The sequence below is a fragment of the Rousettus aegyptiacus genome, unplaced genomic scaffold (genome assembly GCF_014176215.1).
Source record: "Rousettus aegyptiacus isolate mRouAeg1 unplaced genomic scaffold, mRouAeg1.p scaffold_m13_p_7, whole genome shotgun sequence".
Lineage (NCBI taxonomy): Eukaryota > Metazoa > Chordata > Mammalia > Chiroptera > Pteropodidae > Rousettus > Rousettus aegyptiacus.
Window position 1 is genome coordinate 6,244,086 of NW_023416310.1, and position 12,482 is coordinate 6,256,567.

The 12,482-nt window shown below is 39.2% G+C and overlaps 1 pseudogene; it reads right to left on the bottom strand.

Moving 5' to 3' along the window:
• Window positions 1-3,679: 3,679 nt before the first annotated feature.
• LOC118605707 lies at window positions 3,680-3,785 on the bottom strand (annotated as a pseudogene).
• Between the last annotated feature and the right edge of the window lie 8,697 nt (window positions 3,786-12,482).

Below are 12,482 nucleotides of genomic sequence, written 5' to 3' on the forward strand. Positions count from 1 at the left end.
TCCCTTCCTTGGCCACACGGCAACATCCTTCTCATCCTTTAGGGTGAGGCTTACTTACCAGCTGCTTCGTTAAGCACCCCACGCCCACCTCCTTCAACACCGCTTATTTCGAAAATATCAACGGGCCAACTTAATCCATCTCACAGAGTGTCTGTACGTTTAACCAAACTCTCAACATGTATTCTACCTATTTAATATTTCAATTCTCAGACCCTAACCTAAGTCAAACGCCATTTATTTAAGTTAATGGGAACCAGACTCCCTCTGGAATAGGTTTTAATGTTGAGGCGGGGATCATGGCATTTTGTACTTTAGTTCTGTAGTACTAGTATCTGGTGATGTTAGACGCTCAACTAACGCTGACTTAATTCAATTCAGTTAATTCCAAAGCAACTCCCCCTCCACGAGAACAGTAAGTGCTATTTTTAAATTGTTTTAATGTCCGATCCACTCCTTAACTCCTTAAACATTTGTTCGGACCCTAATAAGGACAAGCCTTTGTTTTGGGTCATACAGACACAAAACATCACGTAGACTTCCAGAACTCAAACTGGTAAAGGAGACGGGCACACTATTAGCCATAATTCACTATGGCCTGGAATATGGGTCATTACCAGGGTATAATTTAAAAAATTACTGTAAGAAGATCAAAGGAAAAAACATTAGACATCAGCTTCAATAAATGAATGTCACTGATTGACATAAAAGAGACAAATGATGTTTTTAAGACAAATATACAATTTTGTTGGGAAAACAGACATAATTTTTCATGTTATTTAAATGCAATAGACTATCTTCTGTCATTTATGTGCAGAAAGTTTTCTTAGAGTGAGTTTGGTTCAACGAACTCTATAGAAGTGATATTTAAATATATTGTAGCAAAGCCTTTTGGCTATGGAACTATTCAGATTGGCAGGTTATTAGCATTAAATTTACCAATTAATTCACCTCCCACTACATCTTTGTAGGCAAGATCTCTGATAGATGAACTGAATTCCTAAGTTTCAGTTTACAGAGTCAGGACACGTTTTCAGTGGGAAGCTGTGCAGGCTAGTGGCTTCCTGGGCTGAGACTGGGCTCAAAGCAGTGACGATCTTAGGCCGGCAGAGAGAAAGTGCTCTCGCTCGGGGAGAAAGGCCAAGGCCACAGTCAGAACGACAGGGCCACGGATCAGCTTTGAAATGCTAGGTGAGCTCTAAGGACAAAATGACCAGAATGTCAGAATCCGTGAGGACGGCGATCAGATGTGGGGCGCAAAGTGTTTCAAGATGAAGACCGTCTCGGATGAGTGGAATCCGTCGTTGAGGCGAAACTATTGCTAAACGGATTTTGACGACTCTGAGATATGACACTGGCCCAGAGTCTGTATAAATATTTCAGTTTTAAGGCATATTTTGTTTAAGTTAAAAATAGCCTTTGGGTTAAAAACAGAAAATCTATTGACTTTGACAATGTTCTTTCAATACAAATAATACAATTTCTTTGAGAAAAAAACAATTCTAAGCCTCTAGTCTAAGGAAACCCTGAATTTGCTCAGATGTTTCCAGTGGCCTTTGGCACGATGCATCGGCTTTCAAAAAGCTTCTAATCATTGTAGTAAATACCTCCATGAAATTTAGCGTATAATACTGGCAAACATTTCCTTCTTGTACGGAATTGCCATTTGATTTACAAAGGAAGAATCCCAGATTACTCGCAAAGACTGAGAAATAGCCAAACTACCAGGTGTGTACCAGCGTCAGTGACCGGATTGCATTTTTAACTGTTGAATCTCATGTTAATGTATTCCAAAGAGAAATAGCTGACTTTATGCATTTATTTTAATCAGATTGTGAAAACAGTCTATTTACAGCATAAAAAACCCTTGTCTTCTAGAAATGCTAGATAGAATATTTTAATAAATTAAATCTGTCTGCCTGTCAAATCTGTCAAATTGACAAGAACCCTCAAGGAGTATTGCTGAGGTTGTGGTTCTATCTTCCAATAGGAATACATTTGGAATATAACATGGACTGCTTAGAGGAAGAATCCATCTATTAGAGAGTAATTTTAAGCAACAAATACTAATAATATCCTGTTCCACCTTACAGGGCCGAGCTGATTTTGTTTCCTTTGCAAACACTTTTATGACCTACACTAATCTCTACTGGGTTTGTCTATCATGATGAAACAATCTAAGGGGGCAAAATAAGTCCACATCGTCAGAAGAGTAACTGTTGACATTTGCTCAGACATGTGTGGCTTACATAGTCAACTGTCATTCTCATAAGCAACCTGTGTCAATCAGGTCTTACCGTCTCCAGTGTATAAATGGAGACAATGAGGCTTGGCACAGGCCGACACCAGCTCAATATTAAAGTGTCTAGCATTTAGAACCAGACCTTTAATTCAGATGTTCTGATCCAAAGCCATTATATTTCTCTGTATCTCGTGAGATTTTCCTAGAATAATCTTATGTCTCCTTCTACCCTTTATTCTTAGGGAAAACTCACTTAACACTTCCAGCTAATGTAGGAGTATTTATACCAAACTTCTGGTGGCATTCCACAAACAAAGATGGACTCTTAATTTTTCCAAATAACGTACCTAAAAGAAGTAGGCATTAGTGTATTCAAAAACACAAGCCTGTTCAAACTCCAGACCAAACCGCATAACATATACGCTAATCGCAGAAACTTGGTGTTTTGTCTCCTGGAATAAAAGTCTCAAAAGCATTTCTACAAGAGAAAATGGAATCTAGTTTAATGTTGAGATTCTTTTGTTTTTCATCCTAAAATTGGGAAACAGATGCACATGTTGGATAATATTCAAGGAACCTGTGTCTATCAGCAGGAGTCCAAGGCAGTCCTCAGAGGACTTTTCATTTATTGATCAATAAATTTTATGCTGCTTATAGTGATTAGGGGAAATGTCTTTTAAAAATAAACAGAACAAGAAGATAATCGATACATATTATACATGCTTCTAATTCCTTTCCAGTCTATCCCCTACTCCCAATCCTTTTCAGTACTGTAAAGATATTTCTTCGCCATTTTCTTTTTTTTTTCCATAACTTTTTTTTATGGTGACATTGGTTAACAAAATCCAGTAAGTTCCAGCTGTACATTTTAATATAAGGCATATATATTGTGTGTTCACCTCCCATAGTGTGATGTGCACTTTTATTCCTGACCCAAATCACAGCTGCACTACTCTTCAAGTCTTTGAGTGATTACCCGCCAGGAGGACTAAATCGGTCACTTTATGTTGGTACGTGTGCGGACCGAGTGGCCGCTGTGACAGATTTTCACTGCTCGGGTCAAAGAGATCACTTCTGAATGTGAGTCTGCGCACCATGTCATCCATAGAGAAATGCTGGCTCGCCAGAAACCGTCACCTGAACTTAGCAACGTTTTGCGGGATGTGATTAAGATGATCAGCCACATGAAAGTGCGTGCCCTTCACTCACATCCGCGCGTGCAGCTCTGTGAGACTCGGACGCAAAGCCCACGCATCTCACACGCAGAGGCGAGACGGCTTCTAGCGGTCGATCACTGCCCGGAGCTTCTGAGTTACGAGAGCCGCTCCAGAGACTTCTTTGAGAAAAATAGCCACCGCTGTGTCCCATTTCAGTGACACGGAATAGGTTGCAAAACCTGCTTACTTTTTAATTTTATTTTGTTTTTATTTATTTTTTTAACGCCTACAGCACCCGGTCTTCTATCCAAGTACTAACCAGGTCTGACCTTGCTTAGCTTCCAAGATCAGATGGGATCAGGTGTGTTCAGGGTGGCATGGCTGTAGACAAAAACTTGCTTACTTTTAAAAGGGAGAAGGACCTCTACACACATGCATTCCTCCACACGCAGAGGCAGGCTTCTTCGCAGGGTCCCTGCCTACTGCGTCAGCACAGCATTTCTCAACATTCTTGGTCCCTGGGACTCTGAAAATTATTGGCGATCCTAAAGAGCTTTTGCTTATGGAAGTTATACATATCTATCAATATTTGCCATGAGAGAATTTAATTAACCCTGACATTCTAAAAAAATACTTATATTTAAAATACCAACAATAAACCCATTATAGGTTACTGAAATGATAATTTTTTTGTAAAAGTAACTGTTTTCCAAAAGGAAAAGTAAGAAGAGGGATTCATTTAACATTTTTTCAAGTTTCTTTAACGGCTAAGTCTCAAGCAACTGCATTCTCCTGTCTGCTTTCGCGTTCACTGTTCTGTCGCACATGCTGCAAGCTCTGCAAAACGTTCACGAAAGAATCGGAGTGGAAAAGCCGAAGTCTCACAATTATGAACATAGTCCTGACTTTACATGTCCCTTGAAAGGGCCTCGGTGACCCCACAGACTTCAGGACCCACTTTGAGAGCCAGTGCAATTGGACCTTGACCAGTCTTCCAGGAAACATCCACCTGGCTGATTCTGGTATTCACAGCCAAGAAAGCCACCTGCCAAATGGCCAAGTTGTCGGTGAAATACACACATGTAATTGGCATATGTAATACAATTGAAAGCATCTTTTTGAAAAAAAAAATTCTGTATATATTCATGAAGGGTAGTTTCTCCCCTGTCACTAGATAGTCAGGCAGGTCCCTTAGGTAACAGAAAGTCCTACTGTCACTCTAAGTTGCAGAATGAAGTCTCAGTAGGTGCCGGGAAAACCCAGACCCTTGAAAGAGTCAATCTGCAGCTTTATTAAAACCTACCAAGAATCCTTTTCTAGACAAATTCTGGGGGTGGGCCAGTCCCTCGTCTCCCGGAAGTCCTGGAGGGAGTCCCAACTGCCAGCTACGTGAAACTCTTCAGTGGTACCTGAAGCCCTTCTTGCGAGGCCCTCCTTGGGGTGGGGGGACATCCGGCGTACCAGCTTCCCCTCAAAAATCCTCTCTCTTGGTATTTCCTTGGCGTGGATTTAAGAGTTATCTAAATGGGTTCTTCACCATCTCCAGTGGATTTTTCTATTTCTCGCTATAGTGGCCCATGTCTCTTCTATCTCAGTGACTTAGGCAAAATATCCTGTCACTCTGTTTAAAGAAACCAGCATCCACAGGATGCTCCCTGGCCCCAGAAGCTCAGGTAGCCTCATAATTTGTTGTCTCCTTGTACTCAGGAAAAGTACTGATAACTCACAATTGGTCATATTTCTTTGGAAACTTGCATTTAAACTGGGAGCAATGTTTGCTTTTCTTGTTATAATTTGTCTTACATTTTTAAAAGTAGTAACTTCGTTAAATTACATTTTAAAAATGCAGGAAGAAAAATAATTGTGTATAGTCCTACCACCCATACAAAACCACTATTTATAAATATGTACTTCCCTCTAATAGTATTTCAATGCTTGTCTCCATTTTAGCTATATTCATATAAGTAAAATCTTATATCATGCATCTTACTTTTTAATATGCTCTAAGCATCACTTATGTCAATACAAACTCCATATGAACATCAATTTAATGGTTGCAAAGTATTATATTAAATAGATATGCCATGGTTTATTTAATCATTATCTTTATTATTAAGTTTTTGCCTTGTTTATTCTTTTTAGTATTGAAAACCATGCTGCAATGAATATCTTGGGATCGACATTTTTCTATAGTTTTTTTACTTCCCTAGAATATATTTCTGGATATAGACTTATTGGATGAATAGACATGAAAGATTTCAGGGTGCACACACACACACACACACACACACACACACACACACACACACAAGTTCACAAAAGGAGCTAATAACTAAGGATGCTCAGCTGTGGAGGATGAGTCTATCATATGCCTGTGTTCATGGCATGTTATCGTGATTGATTCATGTACCTGCCCATTCTTCATTGACTGATTTCCTTTCATTTCCATCCTTCACTCCTTTACGCCTCCTCTCACCATAGGAGACCAGTCTAACACGAGTGATACATGTTTCTGTGTTTGTATGTAGTCATGTAAGCATGCATTCTTATTTTGCGTGCACATCTGTTAAGTGCACACTAATGCTATTGTGCTATGGACCTCATATTGTTTTTTGCGTTTTCCGTCCAGCACTAAGGCCCTAAGACCTGTCCACGTTGTCCTGTGTGGATCCGGGTTCCGGCTTCTGAGGGCTGCATGACATCCTAGTCTGTGCATCCACCACGTTATACTCCTCCACTCTTTAACCACTCCACTCACCGAGACTGCATCCGTGGCACCGTAACGGCGCAGGAAGGACCTTCCCAGGCCGTGCCCCTCCTGGCTCCGTGTGAGATCCCGACCCAGAGAGAAAACGCCAGGTCCCGGGGCCTGATCCATTTTGATAGACATTGTCCCAGAGCATGCCGACACCTGTGCCCCCAGTTTCCACCAGCACACAGCGTAACCCAAATTCCCCCATTATGGCGGAGCGGTATCTCATGGCTGTTTTCATTTGTATTTCCCTAAACACCAATGAGTTTGAGCATCTCTTCATATGTTCGGTATTCATTTGTGCTCCGCTAAGCTGATTTGCCTGTTTATATCTTTGCCCATTTATCTGAATAAGAATTCTAGTTTTTCTCCTCATTCATCTAAATATTATAAATATTAATAAAGTCTTAAGTCTTAACATAATTTTAGATTTTTCTCTCTGAAAATCTTGCTGTTTTGTTTGCTAGGCTGATTCATAAATCTTTAGTTTGTTATATCTATTGTGAATGTAACTATTTCAAATTGTTTGATAAATGTTATTCATTTTTAGGCATTGATATTATATCCAACAATCTTGGACATTCCTTTTTACTTCTAAACTTTGTCAGTTATAATCACTTTTTAAAAACTAAGGCTGTCTGATTTTTCCCTCTAGAAATTTATAGAAACTCTTTATGTATTGGAAAAATTAGCCCTTTGCATTGAACAAAGGACTAGTTAACTCTTTATCTATGAATGAGTTGTAAATATTTTTGCTTACATTGTGATGATTTTGCCGTACCATTATTGAATAGAATGTATTACTCTTTTATTTTATTTAGAAGTGTTCTTCAATAATTTTTTTGTGCTTTTATCTTGTATGTTCCTATTTTCATCATTTCAGACTTAAAATTTTATTTATTTGCAATTTATTTTGGTGGAAGGTATAAAGTGTTAATCCAAGTTTATGATTATAATGGCTATGCAGTTGAATAAGCCAGGCCATCTTTTCCTATTGATTTGAAATGCGTCGTTATTAGATGCTACAATTTCACATCTGTATGTGTCTATTTCTTGATTTTTATATTATTTTCCATTGGCCTATCTGTCTTAATGCTTAGGGTCTACACTATATAAAATACTAGAGCTTTATATTGTGATTTTTGTAGCCAGTAGGGCTGATCCTCCCACATTACTCTCTTTACAGAATTTTCCTAAATATTATTGTTTATTTATTTAATTTGATTTGTTTTAATGTGCTGGCTAGAACGTCCAGTCTAATGTTAAATAGAAACAATGTTTATGAATACTTTCATATCATTCTTGGCATTAGAAGAAAAGCTTATAAAATTTCAATATTAAGTATAATATCTGCTATAGTTTTTAGTAGAAACGCCTTAAGTTAAGGAAGTTCTTCTTATTTCTACTTTAGGTACCAACCACAGGCTAAACGGAAAAAGATGGACAGCAGCGCCCAGTGCCAGCGAGGATGGGAAGCTGCCTTGATGGCCACTGAGACTGACATACGCCCTCGGGGGAATTCAGTCTCTGCTCGGTTTGGAAACCCTTGTGCACTATGACCCAGCAACTCCATACAGGTGTGAGCCCCTAGAACTGTGTACACAGGTGTAACAAGAGCTAGCTACAAGAACATTAAAAGTAGTACTATTAAAAATAGCGAAGAGCTGGGAAGAATTCAAATCTCCATCAATAGGAGAACTGGTGAACAATGTACACTGTGCCCATTTAGTGGCATGCTCTACAGCAATAAAAATCAATGAATTATACTTACATGCAATAATACGGATAAATCTCACTACCTAATGTTAAACAAAAGAGCATATATTACCCCATTTACACAAGGTTTGAAAAAAAAAAAAAAGGCAGAACTAATCCCTGGCATTGTACACAAGGATGGCTGTAGCCTTTGGGTGGGGGTAGTGAGTGGGAGGGGCATCGGAGGGACCATTGAGGGGCTGACGACATTCTTTTTCCTAATGGGGCTGGCGGTTATATGGTTGTGTTTCTATTAAACTAAATAAGTTGTGTTGTTTTGAGGGGGTTTAAGCTTACTAAATGCAATGTGTATGGTCTACTGTCACCCGAAACAGAAAATGTAGGCTCAAGGTGTAACTCCCACCTCAGAAGCTCAGAATTCACTCAAGTGTTCTCGGTTTTGTTTTTGTTTTTTACATATGCCTGTGGACTGCCAAAACGGTTTCAAAAATTTACTGTTAAGTCATCCTAAACTCTTATAAAAGAAAACAAAGGAACTTCTTTTGACTCCCTACTTTGGCAATGTTTATTAGTCTTTCTTACTTTTAATCGTTCTGCTTTCAGGTTTTATCCAACTATATACATAATGGGCACAGCATGTTCGGCTCGTGTGGAACGATTTCTCTTATTTCTAATAAAATTGCAAACTATTTTTATTTTACAATACTTTACCTAAAGTGTTCTGCATAGTTGTACTTTAAGATTATTTCTCATATTTTAATATTATGAACCTACTATGAATAGCTTTGCACATAATTGTTTTTCTTTCCTTCTGCATTATTTCCTTGAAATGATCTTCAAGGAATGACACTAGTGGATAAAAGGGTTTGGACGCATTTTGGATGTTGATGGAGTTTGCTCAGTAGCCCTTTGAGAGGCCATACTTCTTACCATCACTAACCCCAATGAGTCTCATTCTTGTCTTTCTGCCGTTTCTCCAGCCATGTCTACTCTCCCACATACCTGCCTTCTTCAGCAAACACCTTTTTTTTTTTTTTTGTACTCTCTGGATGGACTTGTCCTGCTCTACGTCTAAACTCAGATGGCATCTGTGAAACTCTACAGCACCCCCAGGAGGATTGGTTGGCACCTTCTCCATTCTCATGACACTATGTCCATCTCCGCGGTAACACTTCCTACATTGACATTTCACCTCGTCTCTCCCCACATGTCGTCAGTAGGCTTAAGACCCTCGTACCCACAGTGAGTGGCACGCTGAAGATATCTGACGAGTTTTTGTTGACTGAACGTGCGTGCCTCTAGTGATAATGAACAGACCTGTTTCTACACAGTCTGGCTGGCTGTAAATGATTTTTATCGATTTATTTTCTTTTTTCTTGTGTAATGGGTTCTATTTAAGTATACTCAGTAAGAATTTAGATAAATAAAAATCTGGGATAGCTATTGTAATTAAGATGTATATGTGATATGTGATATGTAACATATGATATGTAATATGTGATCTATGATATATGAGAAGCATCTGATTTTAATCAGAGATTTTTTTTTCAATTTTATTTTTTAGCATTTAAGAAAGTAAGGTAAGTCACCTCTAAGGGATTGCTATTCTATTTGAACTTCTAAAGTGGGCAATCTTCAGATAAATATCCAACGGCTGCCTCCCCCCCAGGACAGTCAATACAATACTTCAGAAAGGCTATTAAAGGTGCAGAATTGAGAAAGTAAAGATCCCGCCTGGCTGGCAACACTTGTCATTTAATCTAACTCATTCACTAGCTCTTCAAAATTCATTTTGATTTCCACAGAGAATTAATCGCTACAAAATGACCTGTATTAAGTAGAGCTCCTGTGAAGAATAGAAAAGGGATATAAAACGTGCCTTTTCCAGTTTTTCCCCATTTAAAGGCAACTCATATTTTGCTCAAAATTTAGAGAAAAGGAAGATAAGAAGTCTGAAAATTGCTAAAGTAATGACTCACAAAATCCACTGATTTATAAATGAGAAGGGAGGAATTGTACATCCCCAGAGCAGGAAGGATCCAAAAATATTTGAGGGGAAAAACTTAGAGAGAAGCTCTTGAAAATATAAATTACATTTTGAAAGTGGTCAATAAGGAACAGCATATAAGTGGTTTAGTCGCACATAATAGTATCAAATGAAGAAAAACACTATTTAGCACGTAAGAAGCCTTTTCGATTATGCTTATTCCAAAAGTTATAGATTAACTTTTGCATTTGGCAAAAAAAGAGTCCACTTTGGATCGAGAGTGAAGACTATTCAAATATCCTTACCTAACACGAGGAGGAGGATGAAGAGGGTTGAAGAGGAAGTCAGCCCACTGGGAGGGGCCAGCAGTGGAGGATGAAGTCATGGCTGCGGTGGGAAGGGACCCCATTTTGAGACTGAGGGGGACACTGGGAAACCAGAGCTTTTGAGTTTAGGATTGGGTGAGATGTCAAATTCAATCTGAAAACCAGAGAAATGAATAGTCTGGCACAACTGAGTGTCCAAAAACTCTTGCATTCAGAGTTGGTATTTGAAACTGGGATTCGGTGGCCAGAGTCACAAAGAGCAATAGTCCACATTAGACTGTGAGTGGCTCTGGGCAATTGCTTGAGACAGATTTTGTTTTTAAGCTGTTTTCTATGTACCAGCCACAGCTTGAAACATGGGTGAGTGGCCTGCTTTTAAAGTCAGCAGTAGGATGCATCGAGCCTTGGTAAATTTTACCAAATTGCCCTCCAGAATGATTTTACCCATTTATATTCCCACCAACAGAGAATGAGTGAACTTCCTCACTTCCTCCTCATCAGAATAAGGACAAATGCTTCTTTGTCAATTTGGCAAAGAAGAAAAAAATGATACCTTGCTTTCACTTGCATTTTTAAGTTACCAGTAAACACATATGTATTGTATTTATCACAGTATGAATTATTTAATGGTGTCCTTAGATGTCTTTTATTGCTGCTTTACTATTTTAATAATAGTTTATATAAACTTTAATATGTTAAGAGTATGACCATTGTCATATTTGTTGAAATCTTTTGATTTCCTATGTGTATTTCAATTCTGGTTATAATCTTTAACATATAAACTGTGTGGTCAAATTTCTCAAGAGATTCTTCCAGTGCCTTTATTCTTACAGTTTTTTTTCAAGTTGAAGTCATCTAAGAGCTCGCATTTGTTTTCTGATTGTTTGTTTTTTAATGGCTATACTCTTTACAATTAAAGACGTAATTATCTGAGTTTGACGTGAGGCAAGGATCTGTGCCAGTCAGACAACAGATCAAGATTAACTGGCTTAAGTAGAGAGGGATTTATGAAGGAGTTTAAGCTAATTTACTGAATTATCAGGAATCCCGGGGTGCCAAAAAAGAGTAACAAAGACAGGGGAAAAAAAAAAATCCTAATAACATCACGGGAGTTTTCTGGGGGCAATCCACTACTGTTGCATGCTGAGGACGAGGGCAGAAATCCTACAACAGCAGCCCTGGAATATCAATACCTCTGCCATGAGAACAAGCTCTTTGGGGGCGCTGTTGCTACTTCATGGTGCCTATTTCTGCCTTCCAAATGATACATGGTTGTAGCTTCTGGACAGCACCTAGGTCACGTGCTGAATGCTAGCTGCAAGGGAGTCTGAGAAGAACAATAATAGCTAACACTATGTGATACATATTGTGTGCCAGACATTGTTCTAAGATATTAACTAATTTCCATAACATGCTATGAGGTAGGTATTATTATATCTCCATTTTACATAGAAGGAAACAGACACAGAAGGCTATTGCCCAATACCAAACAGCTAATGGAGGGCAGAGCTAGAATCTGTACCCAGACTGTCTGACTCCAGAATCTGTGCTCTTGGGCTCCTATTAAAAGTAGGGCAAGTCAATTATTATATTACACAGCCTGTGGTTTTAGGCTTCCAGGCTTCTGTGGTACAAGAAGCCAAGCCAGAAAGAAGTGGGAGCGGCTGCTGAATGAGTCCATTTGCACCATTTTGCACAGGCATTGATCTAACTTTTTCAAAGGGCTAATCAATTTTGTAGTGCCACTTATTGAATAATTTGACTTTTCTTATGACTTACACTAATCCCTTGTGCAGTGAGTAGGCACTCAAGGAATATTTGTTGAATGAAAGAATGAAAACTATTTTAGAGTCTACTTCGGGATATCTATTTTGGTCTGTTGTCAATTTTGGCATACAGTGTGATATTTTCAGTTGCTATTCAAAATGTTCTCTCTGGACCTATCTACTGTGTCCCGCTCTGACCTGTCCCCTATCTGTTGACCTCAGTGAACTGCATCAACAGGCCCCTTGGCACCCTGGCTTCTGGTTGGGGGAGATTACAGGAGACAGAGGAAGGAGGAGTTAAGTTGGAGTGTTTGCTGTCTTGGCTCCTTCCTGGTCTCATGGCCTTAGGTTGGCTTGTCCCTCTGCTGAAGGGCTCAGCTTCTGTCAGGCATCCCTGCTCCCAGGGCTCTCCTCTCACGGGCTTTGTAACTGCTCCTTCCCCTCCCCTGCAGGCCCAAGGACCTTCCACTGCTGCTTGGCCTGGAGGATTGCGTAAACCACTTTCGGTTTCTCGAAAATCTGCCCAAACTCCTGTCAGT